The following is a 25,699-nucleotide window of genomic DNA, read 5'->3' on the forward strand; positions in this document are numbered from 1 at the left end:
AAGATTTGGTCCCGTCCGGTCTGTGGATGTTAACATCAAGGCCAGGGTGGACTAACCACATTTCAACTACTGTTCAACGTCCATGGACATCCGGTGTTGGTTGGTGCTCAGTGAGCAATGATGCTGGTTAGAGTAAATGGAGGGAGCGAGGGAGAGCGAGAGCGAGAGAGAGAGAGAGAGAGAGAGAGAGAGAGAGAGAGAGAGAGAGAGAGAGAAAACAGTAATGAGCTGAACATAACAGTATGACAGTATCTGTTTGATTTAGATTTTTAGGACCCATTTAGGTATAAAATATATAAATAATTATTTGGTAAAATATTGAATTTGGCCTTTACCACTATAGCCCATAGAAACACATTGAGTAACATTCATAAATGGCAAAACAGACAATCCAAAACATAAACCATAAGGAATAAGGTTTTGAAGTGTGTCCTATATCTAGGAGATATACTGTTAGAAAGTTTGTTTGAGGGGGACACATTCAACCCCTTATTTTTGTTGGCACAAAACTACCTCCGTACATCCATTCATTTGTATGGGATACCTTCAGACAAGTCTTGTGACACTTGTAGGGGTCATAGACCAAAACAGAGAACACCATCGTGATTTTGAGTCTCCCCTTTCTACAATTTGTAGCCCAAACGGTTCGGACGCTACAGACAGAAGTTGGCACATCAGCATTACTGACTTCAGATGAGTCCCACCGCAAATGCGGAAGGCCGAAAGAGGTGGATGTGGTGGATTGGGATGCAGCCCATGCAAACAATGGATGTCTCTAACTGATGGATTTCATTACTATGTTACTTAGACTGATGTTCCAGGGTTTCAATAGACTCTTAATGATTATGATTTCCCATCGTAGCCAATTCAGTTGCAGGAATTCAGAAAGAAATTAGAAAATATCTTCAAGATATGCGGGTTTTTGGTAACGGAATTACAGGGCAATGATTTTTAAACTTACTGAATGTAAACCCGTTCTCCAAAACCAAATGAGTGTTGATATTAGTTGGCAGGGGTCTTTACATCAACATTATTATGTTTTGATGTATTTATGATCCTTTTTAAGACTTTTTCCGTTTGATGTTTCCATCTGTTCATCCAGATATCAAAGCCTATATTTATGCCGAATTTATAAGATAAAAAATGGTTGAAAAATGTATCTATGCCTTAATTTCACAAAGAATATAGACTCCTAGCTTACATTTGACACCAAATTTGATATGCTCCTATGGACTTCACATGTTGGTGCTCATGGGTCCTTTTTACATGGAAATGCCCAGAACTACATGCACTAAAGTACAATGGCAATTCATGGCTAATTTATGGAATACTCAATTTGACCTCAAAGCATTACCAAAGTTGTCTGAATTGATTAGAAGGGCCCAGAGGTTATCTTGGCAAGGTAATTATATCAAAGTGGACCAAAATGACCTTCATCTATTATTTTGACAGTACTAGAGAAGACTGCAAAACCTATTGCGACGTTTTTATACTCACACAATTGCAGACAACTGATGAAATTGAATTATACTGACAGTGACATTAGTCCATTGTTGCAGTCTGTTTTTCCTCGATGGCCCCTTCAGTTAGTTCCTCTGTTAGAGATTATAGGAGTCCATGTTGCTTTGATGACAGTGAATCCATGCTGCTTTAATGCAAGTGTAATGCCAGTCTAATGACTGCCTCCTTGTTGATTAATACATCTGAATATGATATTTAATCTTGAGCTTGAGAAGCACAGGTAGGCCGTTAATGAGGTTTGAGACTTGAACGTTTCTGCATCTCTGCTATAAACACAATGTTCATGTTTATATGGTCAAATAACCTCTTACATTTTGAGTACAAAAAGAATCAGAAATGTCAGTCAGAAAAGATATATCTGACCGACTGACTCAAAAGCCAAACATTTGTGGCCAAAGAGTAGACATTTTAGATCAACCCATAAAATAGAAATGCAATTCTGCAAGTCAATGAAACAGTAAAAAGCTTAGCTCATATCAAATATCACAGTCAAATTTAAGATTATGCAAACTTCATTGCCAACTTCATTCACAGCCCTCTTCCAACTGTTTGGAGACAGGGATGACAGTTGGGTTCATAGCAGTGACACATTGGTGGGAAAGGAATAATTCAAACGACTTTCGTGTTCATAAGCGCTGCCAGCTGCCATCACCGAATGATGAACGATGGTGGTTTAATTGACAGGGCAACCACCACTCTCCTAAGTTGAACTTGACAGATGTGAGTGAGGCCTACTTATTTCAATGCAATCCAGTTTCCAACCTCTGTCTGGCGCTTCTGTTACAGAAGACGTGTAATGGTAAAAATGTATGACAACAATGATCAATTTATCAAACTTTTTGTAATCAATCATTTGGACAAGTATCAGCTGCTGAAAGCTCTTTGTTTTTGTACCAATACTGCACAATGCGAATGAATTACAGTACTAGGTATAACAAATAAAACCAGTTAACAATAAGAATTATTTTATAGTGCTCGCCCTGGATTAGTTTCTGATTACTGTACAAGTAAGTGACAAGAATAGTGGATTATACATTTCTGTATCATTGCCTTGTATCGCCCTCCCGTATGACTGGACTGACACGTATGACTGGGATGACACGTATGACTGGACTGACACGTATGACTGGACTGACACGTATGACTGGGCTGACACAAATGACTGGGATGACACGTATGACTGGGATGACACGTATGACTGGGATGACACGTATGACTGGGATGACACGTATGACTGGACTGACACGTATGACTGGGATGACACGTATGACTGGACTGACACGTATGACTGGACTGACACGTATGACTGGACTGACACGTATGACTGGGATGACACGTATGACTGGGATGACACGTATGACTGGGATGACACGCATGACTGGACTGACACGTATGACTGGGATGACACGTATGACTGGGATGACACGTATGACTGGACTGACACGTATGACTGGACTGACACGTATGACTGGGATGACACGTATGACTGGGATGACACGTATGACTGGACTGACACGTATGACTGGACTGACACGTATGACTGGGCTGACTGACACGTATGACTGGACTGACACGTATGACTGGACTGACACGTATGACTGGGATGACACCTATGACTTGGCTGACACGTATGACTGGGATGACACGTATGACTGGACTGACACGTATGACTGGGATGACACGTATGACTGGACTGACACGTATGACTGGACTGACACGTATGACTGGACTGACACGTATGACTGGGATGACACGTATGACTGGACTGACACATATGACTGGGCTGACTGACACGTATGACTGGACTGACACATATGACTGGGCTGACTGACACGTATGACTGGACTGACACGTATGACTGGGATGACACGTATGACTGGACTGACACGTATGACTGGACTGACACGTATGACTGGCCTGACAAGTATGACTGGACTGACTGACACGTATGACTGGACTGACACGTATGACTGGGATGACACGTATGACTGGGATGACACGTATGACTGGACTGACACGTATGACTGGACTGACACGTATGACTGGGCTGACTGACACGTATGACTGGACTGACACGTATGACTGGACTGACACGTATGACTGGGATGACACCTATGACTTGGCTGACACGTATGACTGGGATGACACGTATGACTGGACTGACACGTATGACTGGGATGACACGTATGACTGGACTGACACGTATGACTGGACTGACACGTATGACTGGACTGACACATATGACTGGGCTGACTGACACGTATGACTGGACTGACACGTATGACTGGACTGACACGTATGACTGGACTGACACGTATGAATGGGCTGACATGTATGACTGGCCTGACACTAGGTGTGTGAGTGACAAGGAATTTTGCTGAACAGAACAATTACTCAATGTTAATTAACTTCCGTGTGGAAAGCCATCTCCTTATCCCGTGCTAATGGGATGATAAATGGAATCCCTGGTGGCGGAGCGGGGGCACCTCTCGGGCTACTGTACCGCGAGACACTACTGTACTCCCCTGAGGATGACCTTTTCAACCTTTCACCAACTAATCCCCTTTTGCAGCTTTGAAGGAGGTTAGAATAATCCTGGGAAACCCACTGGGCCTAGGTGCAGGATTATCTACATCCCCATCTTCAACACTTTAATCCCACCCAGATGAAACAAAAACATACTTCAGAAAGAACTGGTCTTTTCACGCTGGCGGCAGCCTGTGTCAAATCACCGTGTCAAAACGTGCATGAGTGTTGGGCACGCACAGACGCACGTACATACACATGTACACATAAACGCGCACACCCACACAAGCTGTGTAGAGAGGCCAGCGTTGGCTCCTTAGGAGGACTCTGCTGACAGTGGACTGGATTTGAGATATCGATTTCGAGAGTAGAGAACCCAGACTGATTGGCACTGACTAAAGCTATTGTTCTCAAATGATGTGAACCTGTTCTCTCCTAAAATTTGTAGATGACGGACTGTAATGATTTTGTTTGTTTGCCTGTATTTGCATTATCTAACAGTGTCACCATAATGTTTTCACCAAACAGAGCACTTCTTTGTATAAACAGAGGAGTCACTCTGCTACAACTAACGGTGTTGTATAGACAGATTCTCCTGTAGGGATGGTATGTCACTCTGCTACAACTAACGGTGTTGTATAGACAGATTCTCCTGTAGGGATGGTAAGTCACTCTGCTACAACTAACGGTGTTGTATAGACAGATTCTCCTGTAGGGATGGTGAGTCACTCTGCTACAACTAACGGTGTTATACAGACAGATTCTCCTGTAGGGATGGTATGTCACTCTGCTACAACTAACGGTGTTATACAGACAGATTCTCCTGTAGGGATGGTATGTCACTCTGCTACAACTAACGGTGTTGTACAGACAGATTCTCCTGTAGGGATGGTGAGTCACTCTGCTACAACTAACGGTGTTGTATAGACAGATTCTCCTGTAGGGATGGTATGTCACTCTGCTACAACTAACGGTGTTATACAGACAGATTCTCCTGTAGGGATGGTATGTCACTCTGCTACAACTAACGGTGTTGTATAGACAGATTCTCCTGTAGGGATGGTATGTCACTCTGCTACAACTAACGGTGTTGTACAGACAGATTCTCCTGTAGGGATGGTAAGTCACTCTGCTACAACTAACGGTGTTGTATAGACAGATTCTCCTGTAGGGATGGTATGTCACTCTGCTACAACTAACGGTGTTGTACAGACAGATTCTCCTGTAGGGATGGTAAGTCACTCTGCTACAACTAACGGTGTTGTATAGACAGATTCTCCTGTAGGGATGGTATGTCACTCTGCTACAACTAACGGTGTTGTACAGACAGATTCTCCTGTAGGGATGGTAAGTCACTCTGCTACAACTAACGGTGTTGTATAGACAGATTCTCCTGTAGGGATGGTATGTCACTCTGCTACAACTAACAGTGTTATACAGACAGATTCTCCTGTAGGGATGGTATGTCACTCTGCTACAACTAACGGTGTTGTACAGACAGATTCTCCTGTAGGGATGGTAAGTCACTCTGCTACAACTAACGGTGTTGTAAAGACAGATTCTCCTGTAGGGATGGTAAGTCACTCTGCTACAACTAACGGTGTTGTACAGACAGATTCTCCTGTAGGGATGGTGAGTCACTCTGCTACAACTAACAGTGTTGTACAGACAGATTCTCCTGTAGGGATGGTAAGTCACTCTGCTACAACTAACGGTGTTGTACAGACAGATTCTCCTGTAGGGATGAGGAGTCATGCTAGCTGACTCCAGATCTGTCAAATCTCTGGGCTCTCTTTATCCAACTGTAAATACACTAAACACTGGCTCTGCCCACTACAATACACTCAAGTTTGTTTCGGATATAGAAATCATGATGTACTTTAAACTTGTACAGTAGACTTACTTACTAAATTAAAAAAAAATCTGTTCTCATTTTCACAGTTCACACCTCTTAGAAATATTCAGTCCCTTCAAATAATACACCTGCAAAGAATTCAGTTTGTCTCTACAAAAGCTTTTCTACCAATGCACATTTCAACCATTTTTTTTCAGCATTGTCTGCTGTTGAATATATTATCACAATTTATTAAAAATATTGTCCTTTCTTTTCATCCACAAAAACAAGATATGTAGAATTGGTTAATTGCTTGATCACAGCTGTGCCTTCATTGTAACGCCATCGTGTTAACACATTTGTAACGCAGTGGGGCAGAATGATACTCGGCTCCAATACCCCTTTCAAACAGAGTGCTTGTTGTTGCCGTGTCTATCTGTGCAGTGCCGACCCAGAGTGCTGTTGGGTCTACAATGTTCACCAGGAGGATGAGTTCTAACAGAAAGTACATCGCTGCCTGTGGAGAATATAGTCTCAAGATGTTTGATGCTCTTGTTTCAGCGTATGCTCTGGATCTGACAACTTATTTGTGAATAAATAAACAAATAAAAAGAAGAAACTTTACCTTGAGAAAGTTGTCTATTTAGAATGCTAAAATAAAGATATTCAGAGAAACAACTGGCCTCGATACGTCTTTAGTCTCCATATTTGAAAAGAGCTACAGATGGTTAGGTGTGTGTGTGTGTGTTGCGTGTGTGCGTCCGTGCATGCGGTGTGTGTTTTGTGCAGAGAAAATGCCAAAAGAAAGACAAAGTTAGATTTCTCCGAAACAGCTCTTTGAAGAGTTCTACTACCTTCAATCTGTTACTCATAGTTTGCCTGTTGTGAAGAACTAATGAACTGAGTGGAGAATCAGAACTTGGCTCCAGCTCTAGCTCCGATGGTCAACGGTCAAATGTTTTTACAACAATAAATCAACAATATTCATGACCCCAAGGTCAGTGTCAGAGGAAGTCCCAAAAAATGTGCAAAGACTCCACTCACCCAAGTCATAGACTGTTCTCTCTGCTACTGTATGACAAGCGGTACTGGAGAACCAAGTCTATGTCCAAACGGTTTCTTAACCGATTCTACCCCCCCCCCTTTGTTTTTACACTGCTGCTACTCACTGTTTATTATCTATGCAGTCACTTTACCCCTACCTACATGTACAAATTACCTCAACTAACCTGTATCCACACACACTGACTTGGTACAGGTACCCCCTGTATAAAGCCTGGTTATTTTATTGTGTTACTTTTTATTTTATTGTTTACTTTAGTTTATATTTTCTTAACTCTATTTATTGAAATGCATTGTTGGTTAAGGCCTTGTAAGTAAGCATTTCACAGTAAGGTCTACACCTGTTGTATTCGGCGCATGTGACAAATAAAATGTGATTTTGATTTGAGTACTGAGCTTGACAATATTGTTCAAAAGTAAAATGTTTCTCCACACATCCACAATAACCCTCATCCACTCTTCCAAGATCTTAGTCGATAACAATCATTGAGTACAAAGTACTGTGGCCTACAGAGTTTCCATCTCATCTTTTCCAGACCCATGCTAAAACAAAAAAGGCCCATCATCATCATCATCTCTGTCATTGGACTGCTGTTACTGATGGTAGGATAGTCATTTAATCTTAAGCATCTGCGTTAACATCACTCCACAAGTAGAGTATGTTTCTCTATAGTCACTCATTTTGATCAGGTGGAGAGTGTATGACTGAATTATCGTAGTTGAACCCCAACAGGTTGTCTAAAGCAGTGGTTCTCAAAACTCTACTCAGGGACCCCCAGACGTTTCACAATTTTGCTGTATTCCTCAAGTAGCTCACCTGATGCAAGTAGTCAAGGGTAGTCGAAGACTTGATGATTACTTGACAAGGTGAATCAGGTGAGCTACTTCTGTCTGGAATAGATCAGACACACATGGCATGGGTGGGGCTCCTCCAGGAGAGCTCTGAGAACCACTGCTCTCATCAACTCTAGCACAATACCTACTGTATTTGGAAAATGGGAAAACCATGTTTGCATAATGGTGGCACTTACAACTGAAACCTGTCTTGTATTTGAGTCAAAAACAGAGTTCAAGAAGGTAAAGCTAAAAATATGACACCAGGTTAGGATTCATTATCCGTGGCCCTTTTTTCATTCAAACAATCCGTGGCCCTCTTTTCATTCATCGCCAGTGGATAATAGAAGGCAGCATTCTACAGAGCCAGACCAACAGTAATCTCCCTCAACCTGACCTACAGCACAGAGCCAGACCAACAGTAATCTCCCTCAACCTGACCTACAGCACAGAGCCAGACCAACAGTAACCTCCCTCAACCTGACCTACAGAACAGAGCCAGACCAACAGTAACCTCCCTCAACCTGACCTACAGCACAGAGCCAGACCAACAGTAACCTCCCTCAACCTGACCTACAACACAGAGCCAGACCAACAGTAACCTCCCTCAACCTGACCTGCAGCACAGAGCCAGACCAACAGTAACCTCCCTCAACCTGACCTACAGCACAGAGCCAGACCAACAGTAACCTCCCTCAACCTGACCTACAACACAGAGCCAGACCAACAGTAACCTCCCTCAACCTGACCTAGAGTAGAGAGCCAGACCAACAGTAACCTCCCTCAACCTGACCTACAACACAGAGCCAGACCAACAGTAACCTCCCTCAACCTGACCTAGAGTACAGAGCCAGACCAACAGTAACCTCCCTCAACCTGACCTACAACACAGAGCCAGACCAACAGTAACCTCCCTCAACCTGACCTACAACACAGAGCCAGACCAACAGTAACCTCCCTCAACCTGACCTAGAGTACAGAGCCAGACCAACAGTAACCTCCCTCAACCTGACCTACAACACAGAGCCAGACCAACAGTAACCTCCCTCAACCTGACCTACAACACAGAGCCAGACCAACAGTAACCTCCCTCAACCTGACCTAGAGTACAGAGCCAGACCAACAGTAACCTCCCTCAACCTGACCTACAACACAGAGCCAGACCAACAGTAACCTCCCTCAACCTGACCTACAACACAGAGCCAGACCAACAGTAACCTCTCTCAACCTGACCTACAACACAGAGCCAGACCAACAGTAACCTCTCTCAACCTGACCTACAACACAGAGCCAGACCAACAGTAACCTCTCTCAACCTGACCTACAACACAGAGCCAGACCAACAGTAACCTCTCTCAACCTGACCTAGAGTACAGAGCCAGACCAACAGTAACCTCTCTCAACCTGACCTAGAGTACAGAGCCAGACCAACAGTAACCTCTCTCAACCTGACCTAGAGTACAGAGCCAGACCAACAGTAACCTCTCTCAACCTGACCTACAACACAGAGCCAGACCAACAGTAACCTCCCTCAACCTGACCTACAACACAGAGCCAGACCAACAGTAACCTCTCTCAACCTGACCTAGAGTAGAGAGCCAGACCAACAGTAACCTCTCTCAACCTGACCTACAACACAGAGCCAGACCAACAGTAACCTCTCTCAACCTGACCTACAACACAGAGCCAGACCAACAGTAACCTCTCTCAACCTGACCTAGAGTACAGAGCCAGACCAACAGTAACCTCTCTCAACCTGACCTAGAGTACAGAGCCAGACCAACAGTAACCTCCCTCAACCTGACCTAGAGTACAGAGCCAGACCAACAGTAACCTCTCTCAACCTGACCTACAACACAGAGCCAGACCAACAGTAACCTCTCTCAACCTGACCTAGAGTACAGAGCCAGACCAACAGTAACCTCTCTCAACCTGACCTAGAGTACAGAGCCAGACCAACAGTAACCTCTCTCAACCTGACCTACAACACAGAGCCAGACCAACAGTAACCTCTCTCAACCTGACCTAGAGTACAGAGCCAGACCAACAGTAACCTCTCTCAACCTGACCTACAGCACAGAGCCAGACCAACAGTAACCTCTCTCAACCTGACCTACAATACAGAGCCAGACCAACAGTAACCTCTCTCAACCTGACCTAGAGTACAGAGCCAGACCAACAGTAACCTCCCTCAACCTGACCTACAGCACAGAGCCAGACCAACAGTAACCTCTCTCAACCTGACCTACAACACAGAGCCAGACCAACAGTAACCTCTCTCAACCTGACCTAGAGTACAGAGCCAAATCAGGCAAAGAAGCACAGACAGTATTTGAAGGGAGCAAATTGTAACATAGCTACGTTGCTCTGTAATCCAACACCTCTCTCCCTCTGTGCCAGCATCTTACTCACTCACTCACTCACTCACTCACTCACTCACTCACTCACTCACTCACTCACTCACTCACTCACTCACTCACTCACTCACTCACTCACTCACTCACTCACTCACTCACTCACTCACTCACTCACATGTAGGTTTACCATGTAGGTTTACCTTGTCCTACCCTACCTTCCTCCTTCCCCCTGTTTTGGATTTAGTCTAAAACAGACTGTGTGCTAATCCTTGCTCCCACACAATCAACCTTATTTGTATGATCTCATTGCATTAGTGTCCCATAATGCCTTGCAGATGCCTCATTCTGGTGTGGCGCCCAGCATGTCGCCAATCAAAACGGTCGACCCTCCCCTTAATCAGCTGTCGTGTCTTGTGTTCGTTTGCAAACATCCCAAGGTCTTTAGGAGCAATGTATCAGACAAAACGTTTTTGCACCTCATTATAGACGACGGGTTGATTCACCCACCCTGTTCACTCTCAGGGTCACAAGCACCGAATTAATCGACATTCAACAGGCTTATGTTTCAGTCCACTTAAAAAATAACAAGATCCAAGCACAATGTTTTCTCTGGACACTTACAAAAGAAAATAACATTAGAAAGAATAAACTTTGCATAAACGTCCGCCATACTTTACCTCAATGTTAACCTATAGAGGCATCTGCTACTGGACCGGGGTTCAGGGATGGATAACTATGGAGATCCCGTCGATCTCCATGGAGTTGGGGAGATCTGCTTTTAGTTTTTCTGCACCTTACGGGTGAAATGATCTGCAATACATAATAATAATAACATAATAATTTTGCACGCCCAATTTTTCAGTTTTTGATTTGTTAAAAAAGTTTGAAATATCCAATAAATGTCGTTCCACTTCATGATTGTGTCCCACTTGTTGTTGATTCTTCACAAAAAAATACAGTTTTATATCTTTATGTTTGAAGCCTGAAATGTGGCAAAAGGTTGCAAAGTTCAAGGGGGCCGAATACTTTTGCAAGGCACTGTACATACACATACCTATATAGATATACATGCTTTTTTCAGAATATACCTTTACTATTCCCCTATTATCCCCAAACCCCACCACCCTTCCCCCAATCGGAGTAAACTAGTAAACAATAACACTCAGGCTTCTACCTTCAGTTTATACATCTTATACACATTTTACAGACAATCTATTTTACAATAGTTATTTTGTTTGTTTTAAGTCCTTCCTCTATTTCTGATGTCCATCCAGTTTGATTTCTATTTGTAACTGTGCTATTTCACAATATTTCTGAACCTATATACATTTTACAGACCCCGTATGTTTTACATTGGTTACCTTGTTATTAGTCCCACCCTTCAGCTCCATTCAATCACTCCCATCTATTTTGTTTTGCCATATATTTTTCAACTGTGCTGTGATGCTTCACAAAAGTGCTGGACCTTTCTATTCTCATAGTTACTTCAGATTCTAAATTAAAAATAAATATTATATTATTGATGATGGTTTTTCAAATCACGCAGTATTGCTATCTGCAGTGTTAGTTCTAGGCAAAAGTTGCAATTCTTCAGCCATTCCTAGGCCTCTGAACAAAAACGAGCTACATATGGACAATACTAAAATAAATGATCTAATGACTCTGCCTCCTCACAGCAAAATCTGCAGAGCTGGGAAGATTGTATCCGCCATATTTATAATATTCTATTGGTTGCAATAATTTTGTACATTCATTTTAATTAAAAAAATTGACGTTTTTAATCCGGTGTTGTTTTGCATATCATTTCATTAACCATGCGCATTGGAATGGGTACATCAAATATCTTTCCAACTATTTTGCAATTTATATGGCACAGCTGTCAGTTTTTTGGTCCTTAAATTAAATTGGTATATGCTTTAATTTATCACATTTTTCCATAACCATTTATGTTCTTTAATGCAGGGCCAACATACAAGTTCCTTACCTTTTTCCCCTTCTACTTGCCTCTTCCATTTTTGTGGTAATGCTGCAATTAGTTGGTTGTAATTTTGATTATATTAGACATTTCCATATGTCTGTGAGCTGCAAGTGTGACATAACTCCACCAGTCGTATTTATGATATCATTCACTAAATTATACCTCTTTCACAAATTTCTTACAAAAATGCTTTTTTTTAAAATCAAGTAGTATATTTGAGTTTAACCACAATATTTGTTCTGTCTTTTCAGGTAGATTAAACTGAAATTACAACCAACATTCTTAGGCTTGTTTAAAAAATAATGACATTTTGGAGATTATTTCCTTTTCAAACAACCGAAAGTGAGCTGTTGTAATCTGAATAATGAGAAAAGGCCCATTCTTGAACATAGGATGAGACACTCCTTCCAATTTACTAGAGAACCAGTTTGAATTTAAGTATACATTTTGTATGGCTGATGGCTTTAGTGAGAGGTCTAATGCTTTAATATTTAATCATTTCTGCCCTCCGAATTCATATTCGTTATATAAATAGGCCTTTTTTAGTTTTGTCTGGTTTGCCATTCAAAATAAAATGGAATATTTTGTGTTCATATAATTTAAAAAGCAGGTCACTAGGTGTAGGCAAAACCATAAGCCAATAGGTCAACTGTGATATGAGTTAATCCGGGTGATTCTTCCACAAATACACAGGTATTTTCCTTTCCATGGTAGCAAGATCTTTTTTTGCTAACTTTCTATAAAAATGTATTGGAGTGAGAACATTTCTTTCTTTTGGGATTTGTATACTGATTATGTCCACATCTTCGTCAGACCATTTAATTGGTAAACTACACGGTAATGTAAAATTTGCAATTCTTAGTAATCCAATACATATAGTACATATATATAATTTGGCTTTAATCCAGAGAGGATAGAAAAGTATCTAGATCACCTATGAGACCGTGGAGAGATTATAACTGTGGTTTAAAAAGAAAACATGAATCATCAGTGTAAAATGACACCTTAGTTTTTAAGCCACGGATTTCCAATCCCTTAATATTATTGTTGGATCTAATTTTAACAGCTAACATTTTGATGTCAATAATAAATTTATATGCCGATAGTGGACAACCTTGTTTTACTCCTCTAGATAATTTAAACTTTCTGAGATGTAGCCATTATTTACTATTTTACACCTAGGGTTACTATACATAACTTTAACCCATTTTAAAAGAGATTCCCAATAATTGAAATATTCTAGACATTTATATATAAACTCCGGTCATAATTTATCAAAAGCATTTTCAAATTCAGCTATGAAAACCAGGCTTGGTGTCCCGAAAATTTCATGGTATTCCATTGTTTCCCTTACTTGTCATATTATCTCCAATGTAAAAAAAACCTGTCTGATTAGGATGAATAATATCTAACAATACTTATATATTTTAATTCTATGCGCTAAGAATTTTGCTAGGAATTTTTGCATCACAACACTGAAGTGTAAGAGGCCTCCAATTTTTTTAAATGGACTGGATCTTTATATATACCACTTAGGTCTTAGCATTGATTCCCTTTCACAATAAAGAGACCATGGTCTTATCATTGGCTCCCTGTCAAAATAAAGAGACCATGGTCTTATCATTGACTCCCTGTCTGTCACGCCCTGACCTTAGAGATCCTTTTAATTCTATATTTGGTTAGGTCAGGGTGTGACTAGGGTGGGCAATCTATGTTTTCCATTTCTTTGTTGGCCGGGTATGGTTCCCAATCAGAGTCTATCGTTGTCTCTGATTGGGGATTGTACTTGGGCAGCTTTTTCCCACCTGTAGTTTGGGGGATCTTGTTTTGGTACTGTGCTGTTTAGCCCTACTAAACTTTACGTTTTGTTTGTATTTTTTTTTGTTCAGTATTCATTGAATAAAGTAAGATGTATGCCTACCTTGGTCTGATCCTTCCATCAACGAGCGTAACACTGTCAAAATAAAGAGACCATGGTTTTATCATTGACTCCCTGTCAAAAGAATAAAGTAGGAGTGAAAGGTTAAATGTTTTCATCTTATTTTCAGCCACGGATTGAGAAGAATTTTTCTTTTGGATTATACAACAACAACCTTGATACTTTAGTGTTATCGACAAAACTGTAAAAACAAGCAATTTATAATATCAAATGTTTATTTTGAGATTAATGTTAAGAGACCTGATTCCCTTGATCATTCTCTACACAACAGACATACAATGTGCAGATGCTCTTATTAAGATTTGATAACAGAATGGATTCACGAGTTAGAACTATAATATTTTTTTATACAATCAAGGTTTACCTTTCACTGAATATTCTGTACTGAAAGTTGTTCCAATGTCCGGATGTTGGTGACAACATATTTGAAGGTCCTCACTAGCATATATATCAGTGACTTTGGATGATTCTGTAGGATGCATATATTTGGGAGGAAATTCAATCAGTTTGTAGGAAAACATAGCTGGATTATGACATGGTTCAAAAATCCTATACAGTATAGAGAAAATATAGTTTACAATCTGTATTATTTTTTTTTTTTTTTCTATAGCTCTTTGTTATTGTATTGATTGATTAATTTGGGTAATTTCTCTTGATTGGTATTCAATTATGGAGAATAAACCTCATGAATGCCATCTGCTTCTCTCTGCTATCTTAAGGATATCCAGTGTGTATCCAGGGGTTACTGTTGTGAAACCCCACAGGTAGAGCCTTCCTTCATTATAGAAGGTATCTGTTCCTGTGATGAAGTCAAAGCCACCAACACAATAGCCACCACACACATCAACACCTGGAGATCCGCTGTCAAATCAATGTTGTCGTGACAACCCATTCGCTGTGCCATGGCAAGACAACAACAGCCCACTTTTTGCTATTCTTCTCGACCTCAGCCACCATATAATCTACTGATCCATAGTGGAGTTTACTTGACAGGTATTTTTGTTTTCAGTTCCATTGGTTGCTCTCTATCATCTCTGGTCAGACTCAGTCATTATTGCCTACCATGTCTGGAATTGATAGGGATAATTTTGATGTGCTTCAACTAGAAAATGGGAAATTAGATGTTGTTTTGAATGATTATTTAGAGCAGGGATGAACAACATTGATGGGGCTGGGGGCTGCAAAAAAATCTGAACTCATCATGAGGGGCCACAGTGACTTGTGGGTCTGCGTACCCACTCCCATACCCACACATGCAGGCAGAGCCGGAACTAGCCTTTTGGTGGCCCTAGGTGACACTGGTGGCCACCACTGTGAAAAGGCGGGTGGAGGAAGCAGAGTGAGGCTGGTGGAAAATACGAGACAGGCAGAGCAGTGACTGTATGCTAGCAGGATAGTTCATATCTCCAATCCTCTTTGCTGATAGCGATGCTGTGCTTTCATAAGTGGATAAATTGGTCTAATTTAGCATGTGTGGTAAAGCCACAACCCTTAGCTACCTCTTCCAATTCAAATGAGCTTGAAAAAAAGTGAATAATTACAAAACATGTATTGTTTTGTGTGACGACAGCGGCAGCGTTAAAATGCATAAATTGTGTCACGGTCTAATTGAGCGAGGCGTCAAAATGTACAACCTGCCCGGGCCTTAATGTTTGGTCATCATAATTCAAAACAATGCATTCTAAAATAAATCACACACGCCTTGCAGTGTACGGTGGTACAGGTTAGTTAGGTAATTTGTACATGTAGGTGAAGTGACTATGCATAGATAATAAACAGCGAGTAGCAGCAGCGTACAAAACAAATGGAGAGGGGGTGTCAATGTAAATAGTCCGGTGGCCATTTGATTAGATGGGGGTAGAAGCTGTTAAGGAGCCTTTTGGTCCTAGACTTGGCGCTCCAGTACCGCTTGCAATGCGGTAGCAGAGAAAACAATCTTTGACTTGTGACTGGAGTCTGACAAATTTATGGGCTTTCCTCTGACACCATCTATAATATAGGTCCTAGGTGGCAGGAAGCTTGGCCCCAGTGATGTACTGGGCCGCTGGCATTACCCTCTTTAGCGCCTTACGGTCAGATGCCGAGCAGTTGCCATACTGGGCGGTGATGCAACTGGTCAGAATAGACTTGATGGTGCAGCTGTAGAAATTTTTAAGGATCTGGGAACCCATGCCAAATCTTTTCAGTCGACAGAGTGGGAAAATGTTTTGTTGTGCCTTCTTCACAACTGTCTTAGTGTTTTGGACCATGATAGTTCGTTGGTGATGTGGACATCAAAGAACTTAAAACTCTCAACCCGCTCCACTACATACCTGTCAATGTTAATGGGGGCCTGTTTGGCCCGCCTTTTCTTGGAGTCCACGATCAGCTCCTTTGTCTAGCACACATTGAGGGAGAGGTTGCTGTCCTGGCACCACACTAGCAGTTCTCTGACCTCCTCGCTATAGGCTGTCTCATCGTTATTGGTGATCAGGTCTACCACTGTTGTGTCTTCAGCAAGCTTAATGATGGTGTTGGAGTCGTGTTTGGCCACGCAGTTGTGGGTGAACAAGGAATACAGGAGGGGACTAAGTATACACCCCTGAGGGGCCCCAGTGTGAAGGATTAGGGTGGCAGACATGCTGTTGCCTACCCTTACCACCTGGGAGCAGCCCATCAGGAAGTCCAGGATCCAGTTGCAGTTTTAGGTGTTTAGTCCCAGGGTCTATGCTTAGTGATGAGTTTTGTGTGCACTATGGTGATGAACGCTGAGCTGTAGTCAATGAATAGCTTTCTCACATAGGTGTTCCTTTTGTCCAGGTGGGAAGGGCAGTGTGGAGTGGAATTGAGATTGTGTCATCTTTGGATCTGTTGGGGCGGTGTGCGAATTTGAGTGGGTCTAGGGTATCCGGAAGGATGCTGTTGATGTGAGCCATGTCCAGCCTTTCAAAGCACTTCATGGCTACCGACGTGAGTGCTACGGGGTGGTAATCATTTAGGCAGGTTACCTTCACTTCCTTGGGCACAGGGACTATGGTGGTCTGCTTGAAACAGGTTCCACGCATGCTTTGAGTACAAGTCCTGGTAATCTGTCTGGCCCAGCGGCTTTGTGAATGTTGACCTGTTCAAATGTCTTGCTCACATAGGCTACCAAGAGTGATATCACACAGTCATCCAGAACAGCTGGAGCTCTCATGCATGCTTCAGTGTTCCTTGCCTCGAAGCGAGCATAATACTATAATAATAATCTTCTGGTATGCTTGTGTCACTGGGCAGCCCTTTGTGGTCTGTAATAGTTTTCAATCCCTCCCACATCCTATGAGCGTCAGAGCCGGTGTAGTAGCATTCAATCCTAATCCTGTATTGACGCTTTGGTTGTTTGATGGTTCGTCTGAGGGCAGAGTGGGATTTCTTATAACCGTCCGGATTAGTCTCCTGCTCCTTAAAAGCGGCGGTCTAGCCTTTAGCTCGATGTGGATGTTTCCTGTAATCCATGGCTTCTGGTTGGGATATGTACGTACAGTCACTGTGGGGACAACGTTGTTGATGCACTTTTTGATGAAGCCGATGACTGAGGTGGTATACTCCTCAATGCCAGTCTGTGCTAGCAAAACAGTCCTGTAGCGTATCTGCATTATCTGACCACTTCCGTATTGAGCTAGTCACTGGTACTTCCTGCTTTAGGTTTTGCTTGTAAGCAGGAATCAGGAGGATAGAATTATGGTCAGATTTGCCAAATGGAGAGCTTTGTACGCATCTCTATGTGTAGAGAAAAGGTGGTCTCGAATTTTTTTCCCCTCTGGTTGTGACATGCTGGTAAAAAAATGGTAAAACTTATTTAAGTGTTCCTGCATTAATTCCCTGACCACTAGGAGCGCCACTTCTGGATGAGCATTTTCTTGTTTGCTAATGGCCTTATAGAGTTGGTTGAGTGCAGTTTTAGTGCCAGCATCGGTCTGTGGTGGAAAATAGGTGGCTACGAATAATATAGATGAGAACTCTCTTGGTAGATAGTGTGGTCTACAGCTTATCATAAGGTACTCTATCTCAGGCGAGCAATACCTCGAGACTTATTTAAACCTCACTAGACTAGGGGGCGGTAAACTGCCTGCTACTCAGGCCCAGAAGCTAGGATATGCATATTATTAGTATTTGGATAGAAAAACACTCTGAAGTTTCTAAAACTGTTTGAATAATGTCTGTGAGTATTACAGAATTTATTTGGCAGGCGCAACCCTGAGGACAAACCATCCAGGAAAAAATATTTTTGAGGTCACTCTCTTTTCAATGAGATTTCTATGGGGATCTAGATTTCTAAGGCACATGCTTGCAGTTACTATTGCTTCCACTAGATGTCGACAGTCTTTAGAAATTGGTTGATGTTTTTCCTTTTAGAAATGAAGAAGTAGGGTTGTTCAGAACGAGGGTCGAGTCTAGTGTACTGTTTGTTAGGGGGACACGACCTGAAAGCTTGCTCCACTTTGTTTTTATCCGCTATTGAATGCAGTTTATCTTAAATTTGATTGATTAATTGCGTTAAAAAAATACCTAAAGTTGTATTAGGAAAGTTGTTTGAAGTGTTTGGACAAGATTACAGGTAATTTATTAGATATTTTGTAATCATGTTGTGCGAGTTGGAACTGGTGTTTTTCTGGATCAAACACGTCAAATAAATGGACATTTTGGAGCTTTAACAACGGAATTAATCGAACAAAATGACCATTTGTGATGTTTATGGGACATATTGGAGTGCCAACAGAAGAAGCTTGTTAAAGGTAAGGCATGAATTATATCGTTATTTCTGAGTTTTGTGTCGCGCCTGGCGGGATGAAATTTGATTGTCTGTGTTTGTTTGATGGGGTGCTGTCCTCAGATAATAGCATGGTATGCTTTCGCCGTAAAGCCTTTTTTAAATCTGACATGGTGGCCGGATTAACAAGAAGTAAAGCTTTAATTTGTGTATTGCACTTGTGATTGTATGACAGTTAAATATTTCTAATAATTTAATTTGAATTTGGCGCTTTGCCATTTCACCGGATGTTGTCAAATCGATCCCGTCAACGGGATTTGATCCCTAAGAAGTTTTAATATTAGACATCGCGCACCAGCTGTTATTGACAAATAGACACACACCCCCACCCTTCGTCTTACCAGACTGTTCTGCCGGTGCATGGAAAATCCCGCCAGCTCTATATTATTTGTGTCGTTGTTCAGCCACGACTCGGAGAAACATAAGATATTACAGTTTTAATGTCCCGTTGATAGAATAATCATAATCGTAGGCCATCAATTTTATTTTCCAATGATTGTATGTTAGTCAGTAGAACAGATGGCAGTGGGAGTTAACTTGCTTGCCTAAAAATTCTCAGGAGGAAGCCTGACCTGAGCCTCCTTTTCCTCTGTCTTTTCTTCATGCAATGACAGGGATTTGGGCCTGTTCCCGGGAAAGCAGTATATCCTTCTCGTCAGACTCGTTAAAGGAAAAAGATTCTTCCAGTTCGTGGTGAGTAATCGCTGTTCTGATGTCCAGAGGTTATTTTTGGTCATAAGAGACGGTAGCAGCAACATTGTGTAAGTTACAAACAACGCAAAAAAAAATAAAAATAGCACAGTTGGTTAGGAGCCCGTAAAACGTCAGCCATCCTCTTCAGCGCCATCTTAAAAAACTGATTGACTGTAGGCTACTGCTAGAGCTAACCACTCAAGGCTGTTGAGTCCCCATATTGATTGAATGTAGGCTACTGCTAGGGCTAACCACTCAAGGCTGATGAGTCTATGTATTGATTGACTGTAGGCTACTGCTAGGGCTAACCACTCAAGGCTGAGGAGTCTCCCTATTGATTGACTGTAGGCTACTGCTAGTGCTAACCACTCAAGGCTGATGAGTCTATGTATTGATTGACTGTAGGCTACTGCTAGGGCTAACCACTCAAGACTGAGGAGTCTCCCTATTGATTGACTGTAGGCTACTGCTAGTGCTAACCACTCAAGGCTGATGAGTCTATGTATTGATTGACTGTAGGCTACTGCTAGGGCTAACCACTCAAGGCTGATGAGTCTATGTATTGATTGACTGTAGGCTACTGCTAGGGCTAACCACTCAAGGCTGATGAGTCTCCATATTGATTGACTGTAGGCTACTGCTAGTGCTATACACTCAAGGCTGATGAGTCTCCTTATTGATTGACTGTAGGCTACTGCTAGGGCTAACCACTCAAGGCTGAGGAGTCTCCCTATTGATTGACTGTAGGCTACTGCTAGGGCTAACCACTCAAGGCTGATGAGTCTATGTATTGATTGACTGTAGGCTACTGCTAGGGCTAACCACTCAAGGCTGATGAGTCTCCATATTGATTGACTGTAGGCTACTGCTAGGGCTATACACTCAAGGCTGATGAGTCTCCATATTGATTGACTGTAGGCTACTGCTAGGGCTAACCACTCAAGGCTGATGAATCTCCTTATTGATTGACTGTAGGCTACTGCTAGGGCTAACCACTCAAGGCTGATGAGTCTATGTATTGAATGACTGTAGGCTACTGCTAGGGCTAACCACTCAAGGCTGATGAGTCTCCATATTGATTGACTGTAGGCTTCTGCTAGGGCTAACCACTCAAGGCTGATGAGTCTATGTATTGATTGACTGTAGGCTACTGCTAGGGCTAACCACTCAAGGCTGATGAGTCTCCATATTGATTGACTGTAGGCTACTGCTAGTGCTATACACTCAAGGCTGATGAGTCTCCATATTGATTGACTGTAGGCTTCTGCTAGGGCTAACCACTCAAGGCTGATGAGTCTCCATATTGATTGACTGTAGGCTACTGCTAGGGCTAACCACTCAAGGCTGATGAGTCTCCAAATTGATTGACTGTAGGCTACTGCTAGTGCTATACACTCAAGGCTGATGAGTCTCCTTATTGATTGACTGTAGGCTACTGCTAGGGCTATACACTCAGGGCTGATGAGTCTCCATATTGATTGACTGTAGGCTTCTGCTAGGGCTAACCACTCAAGGCTGATGAGTCTCCATATTGATTGACTGTAGGCTACTGCTAGGGCTAACCACTCAAGGCTGATGAGTCTCCATATTGATTGACTGTAGGCTACTGCTAGGGCTAACCACTCAAGGTTGATGAGTCTCCATATTGATTGACTGTAGGCTACTGCTAGTGCTATACACTCAAGGCTGATGAGTCTCCATATTGATTGACTGTAGGCTTCTGCTAGGGCTAACCACTCAAGGCTGATGAGTCTCCATATTGATTGACTATAGGCTACTGCTAGGGCTAACCACTCAAGGCTGATGAGTCTCCATATTGATTGACTGTAGGCTACTGCTAGTGCTATACACTCAAGGCTGATGAGTCTCCATATTGATTGACTGTAGGCTTCTGCTAGGGCTAACCACTCAAGGCTGATGAGTCTCCATATTGATTGACTGTAGGCTACTGCTAGGGCTAACCACTCAAGGCTGATGAGTCTCCATATTGATTGACTGTAGGCTTCTGCTAGGGCTAACCACTCAAGGCTGATGAGTCTCCATATTGATTGACTTTAGGCTACTGCTAGGGCTAACCACTCAAGGCTGATGAGTCTCCATATTGATTGACTGTAGGCTACTGCTAGGGCTAACCACTCAAGGCTGATGAGTCTCCATATTGATTGACTGTAGGCTTCTGCTAGGGCTAACCACTCAAGGCTGATGAGTCTCCATATTGATTGACTGTAGGCTTCTGCTAGGGCTAACCACTCAAGGCTGATGAGTCTTCGTTTTGATTGAATGCTGTAAGTATTCCCTTGCATCTTTTCATCATTCTTAGCATTAAATAAAGTCTAGCAGTCATTTCACAAAATTCATAGACACACAGTTCACATACAATATTGGTGTGTAGATATAATTTTTGGACATGGAATGGCAGGTACAGTGGGGAGAACAAGTATTTGATACACCGCCGATTTTGCAGGTTTTCCTACTTACAAAACATGTAGAGGTCTGTAAGTTTTATCATAGAGACAGAATCAAATACAAAAATCCAGAAAATCACATTGTATGATATGATTTTTAAGTAATTAATTTGCATTTTATTGCATGACATAAGTATTTGATCACCTACCAACCAGTAAGAATTCCATCTCTCACAGACCTGTTAGTTTTTCTTTAAGAAGCCCTCCTGTTCTCCACTCATTACCTGTATTAACTGCACCTGTTTGAACTCGTTACCTGTATAAAAGACACCTGTCCACACACTCAATCAAACAGACTCCAACCTCTCCACAATGGCCAAGACCAGAGAGCTGTGTAAGGACATCAGGGATAAAATTGTAGACCTGCACAAGGCTGGGATGGGCTACAGGACAATAGGCAAGCAGCTTGGCGAGAAGGCAAAAACTGTTGGCACAATTATTAGAAAATGGAGGAAGTTCAAGATGACGGTTAATCACCCTCGGTCAGGGGCTCCATGCAAGATCTCACCTCGTGGGGCATCAATGATCATGAGAAAGGTGAGGGATCAGCCCAGATCTACACGGCAGAACCTGGTCAATGATCTGAAGAGAGCTGGGACCACAGTCTCAAAGAAAACCATTAGTAACACACTACGCCGTCATGGATTAAAATCCTGCAGCGCACGCAAGGTCCCCCTATTCAAGCCAGCGCATGTCCAGGCCCGTCTGAAGTTTGCCAATGACCATCTGGATGATCCAGAAGGGGAATGGAAGAAGGTCATGTGGTCTGATGAGACAAAAATAGAGCTTTTTGGTCTAAACTCCACTCGACCGTGTTTGGAGGAAGAAGAAGGATGTGTACAACCCCAAGAACACCATCCCAACCGTGAAGCATGGAGGTGGAAACATCATTCTTTGGGGATGCTTTTCTGCAAAGGGGACAGGACGACTGCACCGTATTGAGGGGAGGATGGATGGGGCCGTGTATCGCAAGATCTTGGCCAACAACCTCCTTCCCTCAGTAAGAGCATTGAAGATGGGTCGTGACTGAGTCTTCCAGCATGACAACGACCCGAAACACACAGCCAGAGCAACTAAGGAGTGGCTCAGTAAGAAGCATCTCAAGGTCCTGGAGTTGCCTAGCCAGTCTCCAGACCTGAACCCAATAGAAAATCTTTGGAGGGAGCTGAAAGTCTGTATTGCCCAGCGATAGCCCCGAAACCTGAAGGATCTGGAGAAGGTCTGTATGTAGGAGTGGGCCAAAATCCCTGCTGCAGTGTGTGCAAACCTGGTCAAGAACTACAGGAAACATATGATCTCTGTAATTGCAAACAAAGGTTTCTGTACCAAATATTAAGTTCTGCTTTTCTGATGTATCAAATACTTATGTCATGCAATAAAATGCTAATGAATTACTTAAAAATCATACAATGTGATTTTCTGGATTTTTGTTTTCGATTCTCTCACAGTTGAAGTGCACCTATGATAAAAATGTCAGACCTCCACATGCTTTGTAAGTAGGAAAACCTGCAAAATCGGCAGTGTATCAAATACTTGTCCTCCCCACTGTGTCAATTGACTCTGCCTATTTCTTTTGATTTGATTCCATTCGGTTTGGGTCACCGCAGAGCCAAATAGATTTTTTTTCTATGGAGGTTGGAATGCCCTGTGATGATTGCCAAGTCCAACTTCCCGTTAGAGCTGTAACATTTAACTAAATCTGACATCAAACACTCTGAACTCTGTCTCCCCCCCTCCACCCAGATCAACTGGACACTGCACTTTGCATCAATGGGGCCTTGAAATGTGATTACAAGCACACCACTGCCATAGGATACTATAGATTACTGTGGTCTGTGGTCTAAGGCTTGAGACAGTCTTTTCACTAAACTCATCTCTCTCCCTCACTGCCCTACTGCTATACCTGGACATAGTAGGTAGTCTCAGCTCCAGGATATGAGTTCAGCACACAGGAAACAAGTCAGAAAGAGAATGGAGTATGTCAAAGGTATGTATATGTATCAAAATGAGATTATGAAAGCTGTAAAAACAAAATAAACGTGTACTTTGTCCTCAGAAGACGGTGGATGGGTTAATAAAATAATAATACCTGATTTTGTAAGTCTGAAAGCTATCATGACGTCAGCGAGCGAAATCGTCATATGAAATCTTGGATAACCGCTATCAAAGTGTAGGGAAGATGTTATAGTTCTATAAATGTCAGTGTTTCTAAACCCCATCACCCATGATCCTTAATTTGTAATCACCCCCAGCAACACAACTGACAATAGGCGAATGAATCATCCAGCTACAAGCCTCACAAAAAAAACATGTTTTTCATTTCAGGCATGTGTCCCTAACAGCGGCCCCAAATGTCCCAACAACACTTCATTCATTATTCATTCTCAGAGGCGTCACTCGTCTCTCCTCTCCACCGCCAGTACTTCAACGCTGGTGGCATGCTCATATGAAAATATTCCAACCTTAATTACTTTTTCCCCATTCATATCAAACGTTGTGGAACTAAGACAATACGTTAGACATCAGCTGTCACACACTGACTATGCATGTTTGTCTTCCTCTTAAGGCGTTTTGCTAATGGAGAGCAACAATGACTAATGGTGTACCACTCTGGGGTGCATTAACCAGTGTTTCACTCTTCGTTTAAAGAAAACACAACTGGGAGAATTTATTGCGTCTCTCTTCGATTAAAAACATATGGCAGTTGTAAATGAGAATTTGTTCTTAAACTGACTTGCCTAGTTAAATAAAGGTGAAATACATTTTCTTAATAAAAACAGAAACTGCAGACCCTTGAACAGAGTGCATTTAGCCTATTTGGGAGGGCACACAAATAAATACATACTGTTACGGCACAGTTGTCTTCTTCTCTGGCTCGGCCTGAGTTGTTCATTCTGCCTGCAGCATTACAATCACGTCAGATCCAACTGCCTGGTCCCCCGTATTGTCACTGTATCTAGGAGGCTGAATACAAATGTGATTGCTCTAGTCATTTCCACTGCTTCGGGGAGAGACCCAACCCCCCAATCCACGAGAAGATAAATCATTTGCAGCTGCAGCCAAGGTGATGTAAACCAAGCTGATGACATTTGAGGAAACACAAGTTTGTCTTGGGCAGGATTACAAAGCCACTTTTAATTTACCAAAGTTACTGTAATTTTCTGTAATTTTGGTAATTAACAGGTTGTCATTGTAAATGAAGGGTTACGTTGGTAATTCATACTTGAATTACTTTTACAAACGTTATTCATATAAAGTATTTTTCAATTTGAGTCCATGAGTTTCTACTACTACATTGAGCTCTAAAAGTATTGGGACATTTTGTTGTTGTTTTTCCTCTGTACTCAATCACTTTGGATTTGAAATGGTACAGTGCCTTGCGAAAGTATTCGGCCCGCTTGAACTTTGCGACCTTTTGCCACATTTCAGGCTTCAAACATAAAGATATAAAACTGTATTTTTTTGTGAAGAATCAACAACAAGTGGGACACAATCATGAAGTGGCTTGGGGTATGTCTCTATCAGTTTTGCACATCGACAGACTGAATTTTTTTTCCGATTCCTCCTTGCAAAACAGCTCGAGCTCAGTGAGGTTGGATGGAGAGCATTTGTGAACAGCAGTTTTCAGTTCTTTCCACAGATTCTCGATTGGATTCAGGTCTGGACTTTGACTTGGCCATTCTAACACCTGGATATGTTTA

The 25,699-nt window shown here is 42.1% G+C and overlaps 1 long non-coding RNA gene across 1 annotated transcript; it reads right to left on the reverse strand.

Moving 5' to 3' along the window:
• Window positions 1–42: 42 nt before the first annotated feature.
• On the reverse strand, window positions 43–24,934 carry LOC135557238 (uncharacterized). The gene is made up of 3 exons (XR_010458199.1): window positions 24,844–24,934; window positions 10,812–10,944; window positions 43–123 (listed from the first exon to the last, which is right to left on the reverse strand). It is a non-coding gene; the product is annotated as an uncharacterized LOC135557238 (long non-coding RNA).
• Between the last annotated feature and the right edge of the window lie 765 nt (window positions 24,935–25,699).

Source organism: Oncorhynchus masou, chromosome 16, assembly GCF_036934945.1.
Source record: "Oncorhynchus masou masou isolate Uvic2021 chromosome 16, UVic_Omas_1.1, whole genome shotgun sequence".
In the NCBI taxonomy this organism is placed as follows: Eukaryota; Metazoa; Chordata; class Actinopteri; order Salmoniformes; family Salmonidae; genus Oncorhynchus; species Oncorhynchus masou.